Genomic DNA, 12,297 nt, shown 5'->3' with positions numbered 1-12,297 from the left:
ATTCGTTCAATATATTTTTCGCTAACTTCATTATTTGTTAAGTTTATTATTCTCTAGACTTATTATTTGTTAATCTTTGTAATAGACTTGTGTATACGTGAAAATATAATCTTAGTTGTGTTAAACAATGGATAACTCACGTGAAGAATTGCCACGCGCCCAAAATTCCAATCTCACCCCGACATCAGAAGTGGGATCAGTGCCGATTATGCCAATGCAAGAACGTGCGGCCATCGTGCGCGAGTTAAGTCAGACGCTGGCGCCGAAGTCAAGTGTGGAACCTAAGAACATCGTGCTACCACGTTTTAACCCCGCGATCGCGGGCGCCGATCCAGCCGCATGGTGCTCGACTGTGGACCTGCTTATGAAGGGTAATCCTCTGCAAGACAGTGCACTAGTTTCTGTTTTAAATAGTGCTCTAGAGGGTCGTGCAGCGCATTGGCTCACGCAGGTAGTGACCGGCGAAGGGCTTACCTGGCCAACGTTTAGGAAACTTTTCGTTACACGTTTTGGTAGCAAAGATACGGCAACCTCGACGCTAATGAAGACGCTCAGGGAACCACCACAAGAGGACGAAAACATGGCTGCGTACGCCATCCGTCTCCGTTCCCTGCTGGAGACGAAGTGGCAAAATGCCACTACGGCTGAAGTAATCAACGCTACCGTTCTTTGTCACCTGAGCTCACGGGATCAGCGCATCGAAGAGATAGCAGCTATGAAAGATATCAAGACCAAGGACCAATTTTTAGACGAAATGAGAGCTACTGCTTTCGCGAAGAGGCCCGTATTTTCGACGAGCGACACCTCCACGGGCCCTGAAACCAAAAGACACAAGCCGTCGGCCCACCACGTGAAGTGCCTCTACTGTGGTAAACACGGACACAGAATAGCGGAGTGCCGCAGTAGGATACAGAAAGAGCAGCGAGGAAATACACAACGCCCGGAAGGAAGACGACCGGCAACATCGCCCCAGGTGGTTTGCTTCAAGTGTAAGGCGGAGGGCCATATCGCACCTGATTGTCCGCTACTGCAGCACAGAAAACCCGGCTCCAAGAACGAACGACGAGTCGACTCCTGCATGGTGGATTCTCCAGCTGGTAGTTTAAGTCATCTGGGTGAGTCGTACCCATTTTGTTTCGATTCCGGAGCCGAATGCTCGTTGATTAAAAAATCTATATCTTCGAAATTTTCTGGCAAAACAAACGACTGATGTAGTAGTAATGCGAGGTATAGGAAATACTTGTGTTAACAGTACATTTCAGATCTTGTCCACTGTATGTATTAACGGTTTTACACTGGAGATGACTTTTCATGTCCTTGCCGATAGCTACTTAAAATACGATATCATGATTGGTCGTGAAATTTTGAGCCAAGGTTTTGACGTGAATATTACACGAAATAGCGTCGATATTTGCAAGACAAAAATGGTTAACGCCTGTAGCATAGTCGCGGAAGATGCGGTCAACATTAACGAGATCAACACTGATGTAGTTGGTAACGATAAAGATCGATTGATCTCTGTTCTCGAAAAATTCAAAGAGTCATTTATTACGGGTTTCCCGCGGACGCGTGTGAGTACGGGCCAGTTAGAAATTCGGTTGATTGACCCTAATGTCACCGTACAGAGAAGTCCTTACAGACTTAGCGGGGAAGAGCGGAGAATAGTGCGCGAACGGATAAGTGAACTGATTAGGGCAAAAATTGTAAAACCTAGTAATTCGCCGTTCGCGAGCCCCATGTTACTCGTGAAGAAGAAGGACGGATCGGACAGATTGCGCGTAGATTTCCGGGCGCTAAATAAAAACACGGTCGCGGATCGGTATCCCTTACCCCTTATTGCTGATCAAATCGTGAGATTGCAGAGTGCGAGATACTTCATTAGCTTGGACATGGCCAGTGGATTCCATCAGATCCCTATTCACCCTAACTCCACTGAATATACAGCGTTCGTCACCCCCGACGGTCAGTACGAATATGTAACGATGCCGTTTGGGTTGAAAAATGCACCAGCCGTTTTCCAGAGAGCCATTTTCAAAGCCTTAGGCGACCTTGCTTATTCATATGTCGTAGTTTACTTGGATGACGTCTTAATTATCGCTGACTCGGTAGATCAAGCCCTAGAACGATTGAACATCGTATTAGATACCCTTATAAAAGCCGAACTACATCCCATACCTAAGACCAGCATACCTTGGCACACGGTTCACATGGACATCACGGGAAAACTAAGTGGTAAAAACGACTCGAAGGAATATGTCGTTGTGCTGGTCGACGCCTTCACCAAGTTCGTATATTTGCACCATACCCGTAAGATAGACTCCCTAAATACCATTAAAGCGCTTAAGTCCGCTATATTTTTATTCGGTAACCCCTGCCGGGTAATAGCGGACCAGGAGAGATGCTTTACGGGTAAAGATTTCCAAAGTTTCTGTCAAGATAGGCACATTAAACTCCACTTAATAGCAACCGGTGCTAGTAGGGCCAATGGACAAGTAGAGCGTACTATGAGCACCCTAAAAAATATGTTTTCGACGGTAGAAACGACCGGGCGAACGTGGCAAGACGCGATTGGCGAGATACAGTTAGCCTTGAATTGCACCACCAATCGTGTAACTAAGTCAAGTCCTCTGGAGTTATTAATTGGCAAGGCAGCAAGGCCCTACGGTTTAACGTTGTCTGATAGTGTCGAGGAAAAGGAAGTAGACATCTCCAGTGTAAGACAACAGGCGATACGGAACATGGAGACTTGCGCTAGCTATGATAAAGACAGGTTCGACAAAACGAAAGCCAAGATAGTTAGGTTTAACCTTGGTGACTTTGTGTTACGAAAAAATGAGGAAAGGAACCAAACGAAGTTGGACCCGAAATTCAGGGGTCCATTCGTGATAGCAGAGATTTTGGAAGGGGACCGATATACATTAAAGACCTTAGACGGTAAACGGACATACAAGGACAGACATGACAAACTAAGAAAAATGCCAAATAGTTGCGTTCCTGATGAGTTGCACGTCTGCGACGATGACAGCGATGGTGATAATAACGATGCGAGTACACGGACCTCAGAGGATCATTAATACCACGTCGTGGTCGGACACCCAGTGTGGTGCTCTGCGCGTTCGTAATGCGTCCACTGTGACCCTCTGCGCCTTAGTAATACACCCAGTGTGGTGCTGTGCGCGTTCGTAATACGTCCAGTGAGATGCTCTGCGCGTTCGTAATACGTCCACTGTGACCCTCTGCGCCTTAGTAATACACCCAGTGTGGTGCTGTGCGCGTTCGTAATACGTCCAGTGAGATGCTCTGCGCGTTCGTAATACGTCCACTGTGACCCTCTGCGCCTTAGTAATACACCCAGTGTGGTGCTGTGCGCGTTCGTAATACGTCCAGTGAGATGCTCTGCGCGTTCGTAATACGTCCACTGTGACCCTCTGCGCCTTAGTAATACACCCAGTGTGGTGCTGTGCGCGTTCGTAATACGTCCAGTGAGATGCTCTGCGCGTTCGTAATACGCCCACTGTGACTCTCTGCGCGTTCGTAATACGTCCACTGTGACTCTCTGCGCGTTCGTAATACGTCCACTGTGACTCTCTGCGCGTTCGTAATACGTCCACTGTGACTCTCTGCGCGTTCGTAATACGTCCACTGTGACCCTCTGCGCTTTAGTAATACACCCAGTGTGGTGCTCTGCGCGTTCGTAAGACGTCCAGTGAGATGTTCTGCGCTTTTGTAATATGTCCAGTGAGATGTTCTGCGCTTTCGTAATACGCCCAATGTGGTAACACGATCCAACAATCTGAGATTCACCCGTGTGCGGAATCGAAAATGATCTGTCGTGTCGTTGCGGTCTGACTGGTGACTCACAGGATGCAACTAGCACTTCGAAATACAAACTATGACACTACCAATTTGAGTTCTCTTTCATTTCTTTGTTTGTTAAACCTTCGAACGGAATCTTGCTGTCAAACTGGACCCTTGACTTATTTGGAACATTTAACTGAATGGTAGATAATATTAGTTACAACGAGTCTAATGTTAAAAAAAAAAACTCTGTATTTTAGCTACACACGAGGACGTGTGACAGTCAGAATGGCCGTGTCGGAGATGAAAGGAAAGCCGAAGCCGTTCCTTGGAAATTTTGGGAACATCTTCTAGTAGTCTAGCCCGGATTTTATCATAGCTGTAATTGTTCGAGATTTGTGATATCAAGATTGGGTTCGAGGCGACAATTGGTCGCCGAACGTAGTCACGGTCACGGGATGGATGTTTTATCTAACGGAGGTCTGGAGTGGTTGAATGTGTTCTCCGAGAAATGTGGTTGTGGCGGCATGCGACCTCGAGAGCGGGCCTAGCCACGTGTGATGTTGCCTCGGAGGTGCCGATGCAATGGGACATACATTGTATTAGTAATCAAAACTCCAGGCAGAAACTGCCTAGCAACGGCGTTTGGAACTTTCTCGATTCTTCCAACGAGTGTGCCTAGCAACGGCGTTTGGAACCTTCTCGATGCTTCCAAACGGGTATAGAAAACAAAATGCAATCGTACAGGGAGAAAAATCTCCACGAGACTGGCATTCGTCTTATGACTGCTTTAGAGAGGGACACGTCGTGTTTCTGTGCTTAAGATCAGTCTACGCTTAGTAAGGAGTCATCCCGTTGATCGTGGATTCGTTTGAACTCAAATTATTGTTTATAACGATTATTAACTTATTGTTTGTAAACCATATTATTCATTGAACTTACTATCCGTTAAACGTATTATTCATTAGCTTTATTATCTGTTAGACTTACTAACCGTTCAACTTATTATCCACTAACTTTATTATTTGCTTAATTTATTATTCGTTCAATATATTTTTCGCTAACTTCATTATTTGTTAAGTTTATTATTCTCTAGACTTATTATTTGTTAATCTTTGTAATAGACTTGTGTATACGTGAAAATATAATCTTAGTTGTGTTAAACAATGGATAACTCACGTGAAGAATTGCCACGCTCCCAAAATTCCAATCTCACCCCGACATCAGAAGTGGGATCAGTGCCGATTATGCCAATGCAAGAACGTGCGGCCATCGTGCGCGAGTTAAGTCAGACGCTGGCGCCGAAGTCAAGTGTGGAACCTAAGAACATCGTGCTACCACGTTTTAACCCCGCGATCGCGGGCGCCGATCCAGCCGCATGGTGCTCGACTGTGGACCTGCTTATGAAGGGTAATCCTCTGCAAGACAGTGCACTAGTTTCTGTTTTAAATAGTGCTCTAGAGGGTCGTGCAGCGCATTGGCTCACGCAGGTAGTGACCGGCGAAGGGCTTACCTGGCCAACGTTTAGGAAACTTTTCGTTACACGTTTTGGTAGCAAAGATACGGCAACCTCGACGCTAATGAAGACGCTCAGGGAACCACCACAAGAGGACGAAAACATGGCTGCGTACGCCATCCGTCTCCGTTCCCTGCTGGAGACGAAGTGGCAAAATGCCACTACGGCTGAAGTAATCAACGCTACCGTTCTTTGTCACCTGAGCTCACGGGATCAGCGCATCGAAGAGATAGCAGCTATGAAAGATATCAAGACCAAGGACCAATTTTTAGACGAAATGAGAGCTACTGCTTTCGCGAAGAGGCCCGTATTTTCGACGAGCGACACCTCCACGGGCCCTGAAACCAAAAGACACAAGCCGTCGGCCCACCACGTGAAGTGCCTCTACTGTGGTAAACACGGACACAGAATAGCGGAGTGCCGCAGTAGGATACAGAAAGAGCAGCGAGGAAATACACAACGCCCGGAAGGAAGACGACCGGCAACATCGCCCCAGGTGGTTTGCTTCAAGTGTAAGGCGGAGGGCCATATCGCACCTGATTGTCCGCTACTGCAGCACAGAAAACCCGGCTCCAAGAACGAACGACGAGTCGACTCCTGCATGGTGGATTCTCCAGCTGGTAGTTTAAGTCATCTGGGTGAGTCGTACCCATTTTGTTTCGATTCCGGAGCCGAATGCTCGTTGATTAAAAAATCTATATCTTCGAAATTTTCTGGCAAAACAAACGACTGATGTAGTAGTAATGCGAGGTATAGGAAATACTTGTGTTAACAGTACATTTCAGATCTTGTCCACTGTATGTATTAACGGTTTTACACTGGAGATGACTTTTCATGTCCTTGCCGATAGCTACTTAAAATACGATATCATGATTGGTCGTGAAATTTTGAGCCAAGGTTTTGACGTGAATATTACACGAAATAGCGTCGATATTTGCAAGACAAAAATGGTTAACGCCTGTAGCATAGTCGCGGAAGATGCGGTCAACATTAACGAGATCAACACTGATGTAGTTGGTAACGATAAAGATCGATTGATCTCTGTTCTCGAAAAATTCAAAGAGTCATTTATTACGGGTTTCCCGCGGACGCGTGTGAGTACGGGCCAGTTAGAAATTCGGTTGATTGACCCTAATGTCACCGTACAGAGAAGTCCTTACAGACTTAGCGGGGAAGAGCGGAGAATAGTGCGCGAACGGATAAGTGAACTGATTAGGGCAAAAATTGTAAAACCTAGTAATTCGCCGTTCGCGAGCCCCATGTTACTCGTGAAGAAGAAGGACGGATCGGACAGATTGCGCGTAGATTTCCGGGCGCTAAATAAAAACACGGTCGCGGATCGGTATCCCTTACCCCTTATTGCTGATCAAATCGTGAGATTGCAGAGTGCGAGATACTTCATTAGCTTGGACATGGCCAGTGGATTCCATCAGATCCCTATTCACCCTAACTCCACTGAATATACAGCGTTCGTCACCCCCGACGGTCAGTACGAATATGTAACGATGCCGTTTGGGTTGAAAAATGCACCAGCCGTTTTCCAGAGAGCCATTTTCAAAGCCTTAGGCGACCTTGCTTATTCATATGTCGTAGTTTACTTGGATGACGTCTTAATTATCGCTGACTCGGTAGATCAAGCCCTAGAACGATTGAACATCGTATTAGATACCCTTATAAAAGCCGAACTACATCCCATACCTAAGACCAGCATACCTTGGCACACGGTTCACATGGACATCACGGGAAAACTAAGTGGTAAAAACGACTCGAAGGAATATGTCGTTGTGCTGGTCGACGCCTTCACCAAGTTCGTATATTTGCACCATACCCGTAAGATAGACTCCCTAAATACCATTAAAGCGCTTAAGTCCGCTATATTTTTATTCGGTAACCCCTGCCGGGTAATAGCGGACCAGGAGAGATGCTTTACGGGTAAAGATTTCCAAAGTTTCTGTCAAGATAGGCACATTAAACTCCACTTAATAGCAACCGGTGCTAGTAGGGCCAATGGACAAGTAGAGCGTACTATGAGCACCCTAAAAAATATGTTTTCGACGGTAGAAACGACCGGGCGAACGTGGCAAGACGCGATTGGCGAGATACAGTTAGCCTTGAATTGCACCACCAATCGTGTAACTAAGTCAAGTCCTCTGGAGTTATTAATTGGCAAGGCAGCAAGGCCCTACGGTTTAACGTTGTCTGATAGTGTCGAGGAAAAGGAAGTAGACATCTCCAGTGTAAGACAACAGGCGATACGGAACATGGAGACTTGCGCTAGCTATGATAAAGACAGGTTCGACAAAACGAAAGCCAAGATAGTTAGGTTTAACCTTGGTGACTTTGTGTTACGAAAAAATGAGGAAAGGAACCAAACGAAGTTGGACCCGAAATTCAGGGGTCCATTCGTGATAGCAGAGATTTTGGAAGGGGACCGATATACATTAAAGACCTTAGACGGTAAACGGACATACAAGGACAGACATGACAAACTAAGAAAAATGCCAAATAGTTGCGTTCCTGATGAGTTGGACGTCTGCGACGATGACAGCGATGGTGATAATAACGATGCGAGTACACGGACCTCAGAGGATCATTAATACCACGTCGTGGTCGTACACCCAGTGTGGTGCTCTGCGCGTTCGTAATGCGTCCACTGTGACCCTCTGCGCCTTAGTAATACACCCAGTGTGGTGCTGTGCGCGTTCGTAATACGTCCAGTGAGATGCTCTGCGCGTTCGTAATACGTCCACTGTGACCCTCTGCGCCTTAGTAATACACCCAGTGTGGTGCTGTGCGCGTTCGTAATACGTCCAGTGAGATGCTCTGCGCGTTCGTAATACGTCCACTGTGACCCTCTGCGCCTTAGTAATACACCCAGTGTGGTGCTGTGCGCGTTCGTAATACGTCCAGTGAGATGCTCTGCGCGTTCGTAATACGTCCACTGTGACCCTCTGCGCCTTAGTAATACACCCAGTGTGGTGCTGTGCGCGTTCGTAATACGTCCAGTGAGATGCTCTGCGCGTTCGTAATACGCCCACTGTGACTCTCTGCGCGTTCGTAATACGTCCACTGTGACTCTCTGCGCGTTCGTAATACGTCCACTGTGACTCTCTGCGCGTTCGTAATACGTCCACTGTGACTCTCTGCGCGTTCGTAATACGTCCACTGTGACCCTCTGCGCTTTAGTAATACACCCAGTGTGGTGCTCTGCGCGTTCGTAAGACGTCCAGTGAGATGTTCTGCGCTTTTGTAATATGTCCAGTGAGATGTTCTGCGCTTTCGTAATACGCCCAATGTGGTAACACGATCCAACAATCTGAGATTCACCCGTGTGCGGAATCGAAAATGATCTGTCGTGTCGTTGCGGTCTGACTGGTGACTCACAGGATGCAACTAGCACTTCGAAATACAAACTATGACACTACCAATTTGAGTTCTCTTTCATTTCTTTGTTTGTTAAACCTTCGAACGGAATCTTGCTGTCAAACTGGACCCTTGACTTATTTGGAACATTTAACTGAATGGTAGATAATATTAGTTACAACGAGTCTAATGTTAAAAGAAAAAACTCTGTATTTTAGCTACACACGAGGACGTGTGACAGTCAGAATGGCCGTGTCGGAGATGAAAGGAAAGCCGAAGCCGTTCCTTGGAAATTTTGGGAACATCTTCTAGTAGTCTAGCCCGGATTTTATCATAGCTGTAATTGTTCGAGATTTGTGATATCAAGATTGGGTTCGAGGCGACAATTGGTCGCCGAACGTAGTCACGGTCACGGGATGGATGTTTTATCTAACGGAGGTCTGGAGTGGTTGAATGTGTTCTCCGAGAAATGTGGTTGTGGCGGCATGCGACCTCGAGAGCGGGCCTAGCCACGTGTGATGTTGCCTCGGAGGTGCCGATGCAATGGGACATACATTGTATTAGTAATCAAAACTCCAGGCAGAAACTGCCTAGCAACGGCGTTTGGAACTTTCTCGATGCTTCCAACGAGTGTGCCTAGCAACGGCGTTTGGAACCTTCTCGATGCTTCCAAACGGGTATAGAAAACAAAATGCAATCGTACAGGGAGAAAAATCTCCACGAGACTGGCATTCGTCTTATGACTGCTTTAGAGAGGGACACGTCGTGTTTCTGTGCTTAAGATCAGTCTACGCTTAGTAAGGGGTCATCCCGTTGATCGTGGATTCGTTTGAACTCAAATTATTGTTTATAACGATTATTAACTTATTGTTTGTAAACCATATTATTCATTGAACTTACTATCCGTTAAACGTATTATTCATTAGCTTTATTATCTGTTAGACTTACTAACCGTTCAACTTATTATCCACTAACTTTATTATTTGCTTAATTTATTATTCGTTCAATATATTTTTCGCTAACTTCATTATTTGTTAAGTTTATTATTCTCTAGACTTATTATTTGTTAATCTTTGTAATAGACTTGTGTATACGTGAAAATATAATCTTAGTTGTGTTAAACAATGGATAACTCACGTGAAGAATTGCCACGCGCCCAAAATTCCAATCTCACCCCGACATCAGAAGTGGGATCAGTGCCGATTATGCCAATGCAAGAACGTGCGGCCATCGTGCGCGAGTTAAGTCAGACGCTGGCGCCGAAGTCAAGTGTGGAACCTAAGAACATCGTGCTACCACGTTTTAACCCCGCGATCGCGGGCGCCGATCCAGCCGCATGGTGCTCGACTGTGGACCTGCTTATGAAGGGTAATCCTCTGCAAGACAGTGCACTAGTTTCTGTTTTAAATAGTGCTCTAGAGGGTCGTGCAGCGCATTGGCTCACGCAGGTAGTGACCGGCGAAGGGCTTACCTGGCCAACGTTTAGGAAACTTTTCGTTACACGTTTTGGTAGCAAAGATACGGCAACCTCGACGCTAATGAAGACGCTCAGGGAACCACCACAAGAGGACGAAAACATGGCTGCGTACGCCATCCGTCTCCGTTCCCTGCTGGAGACGAAGTGGCAAAATGCCACTACGGCTGAAGTAATCAACGCTACCGTTCTTTGTCACCTGAGCTCACGGGATCAGCGCATCGAAGAGATAGCAGCTATGAAAGATATCAAGACCAAGGACCAATTTTTAGACGAAATGAGAGCTACTGCTTTCGCGAAGAGGCCCGTATTTTCGACGAGCGACACCTCCACGGGCCCTGAAACCAAAAGACACAAGCCGTCGGCCCACCACGTGAAGTGCCTCTACTGTGGTAAACACGGACACAGAATAGCGGAGTGCCGCAGTAGGATACAGAAAGAGCAGCGAGGAAATACACAACGCCCGGAAGGAAGACGACCGGCAACATCGCCCCAGGTGGTTTGCTTCAAGTGTAAGGCGGAGGGCCATATCGCACCTGATTGTCCGCTACTGCAGCACAGAAAACCCGGCTCCAAGAACGAACGACGAGTCGACTCCTGCATGGTGGATTCTCCAGCTGGTAGTTTAAGTCATCTGGGTGAGTCGTACCCATTTTGTTTCGATTCCGGAGCCGAATGCTCGTTGATTAAAAAATCTATATCTTCGAAATTTTCTGGCAAAACAAACGACTGATGTAGTAGTAATGCGAGGTATAGGAAATACTTGTGTTAACAGTACATTTCAGATCTTGTCCACTGTATGTATTAACGGTTTTACACTGGAGATGACTTTTCATGTCCTTGCCGATAGCTACTTAAAATACGATATCATGATTGGTCGTGAAATTTTGAGCCAAGGTTTTGACGTGAATATTACACGAAATAGCGTCGATATTTGCAAGACAAAAATGGTTAACGCCTGTAGCATAGTCGCGGAAGATGCGGTCAACATTAACGAGATCAACACTGATGTAGTTGGTAACGACAAAGATCGATTGATCTCTGTTCTCGAAAAATTCAAAGAGTCATTTATTACGGGTTTCCCGCGGACGCGTGTGAGTACGGGCCAGTTAGAAATTCGGTTGATTGACCCTAATGTCACCGTACAGAGAAGTCCTTACAGACTTAGCGGGGAAGAGCGGAGAATAGTGCGCGAACGGATAAGTGAACTGATTAGGGCAAAAATTGTAAAACCTAGTAATTCGCCGTTCGCGAGCCCCATGTTACTCGTGAAGAAGAAGGACGGATCGGACAGATTGCGCGTAGATTTCCGGGCGCTAAATAAAAACACGGTCGCGGATCGGTATCCCTTACCCCTTATTGCTGATCAAATCGTGAGATTGCAGAGTGCGAGATACTTCATTAGCTTGGACATGGCCAGTGGATTCCATCAGATCCCTATTCACCCTAACTCCACTGAATATACAGCGTTCGTCACCCCCGACGGTCAGTACGAATATGTAACGATGCCGTTTGGGTTGAAAAATGCACCAGCCGTTTTCCAGAGAGCCATTTTCAAAGCCTTAGGCGACCTTGCTTATTCATATGTCGTAGTTTACTTGGATGACGTCTTAATTATCGCTGACTCGGTAGATCAAGCCCTAGAACGATTGAACATCGTATTAGATACCCTTATAAAAGCCGAACTACATCCCATACCTAAGCCCAGCATACCTTGGCACACGGTTCACATGGACATCACGGGAAAACTAAGTGGTAAAAACGACTCGAAGGAATATGTCGTTGTGCTGGTCGACGCCTTCACCAAGTTCGTATATTTGCACCATACCCGTAAGATAGACTCCCTAAATACCATTAAAGCGCTTAAGTCCGCTATATTTTTATTCGGTAACCCCTGCCGGGTAATAGCGGACCAGGAGAGATGCTTTACGGGTAAAGATTTCCAAAGTTTCTGTCAAGATAGGCACATTAAACTCCACTTAATAGCAACCGGTGCTAGTAGGGCCAATGGACAAGTAGAGCGTACTATGAGCACCCTAAAAAATATGTTTTCGACGGTAGAAACGACCGGGCGAACGTGGCAAGACGCGATTGGCGAGATACAGTTAGCCTTGAATTGCACCACCAATCGTGTAACTAAGTCAAG

The sequence above is a fragment of the Bombus flavifrons genome, unplaced genomic scaffold, assembly GCF_040668555.2.
Source record: "Bombus flavifrons isolate JBK064 unplaced genomic scaffold, iyBomFlav1_principal scaffold0027, whole genome shotgun sequence".
Classification (NCBI taxonomy): domain Eukaryota; kingdom Metazoa; phylum Arthropoda; class Insecta; order Hymenoptera; family Apidae; genus Bombus; species Bombus flavifrons.
The sequence above is the reverse complement of the archived record's forward strand: the minus strand, read 5'-3'. Positions refer to the sequence as shown.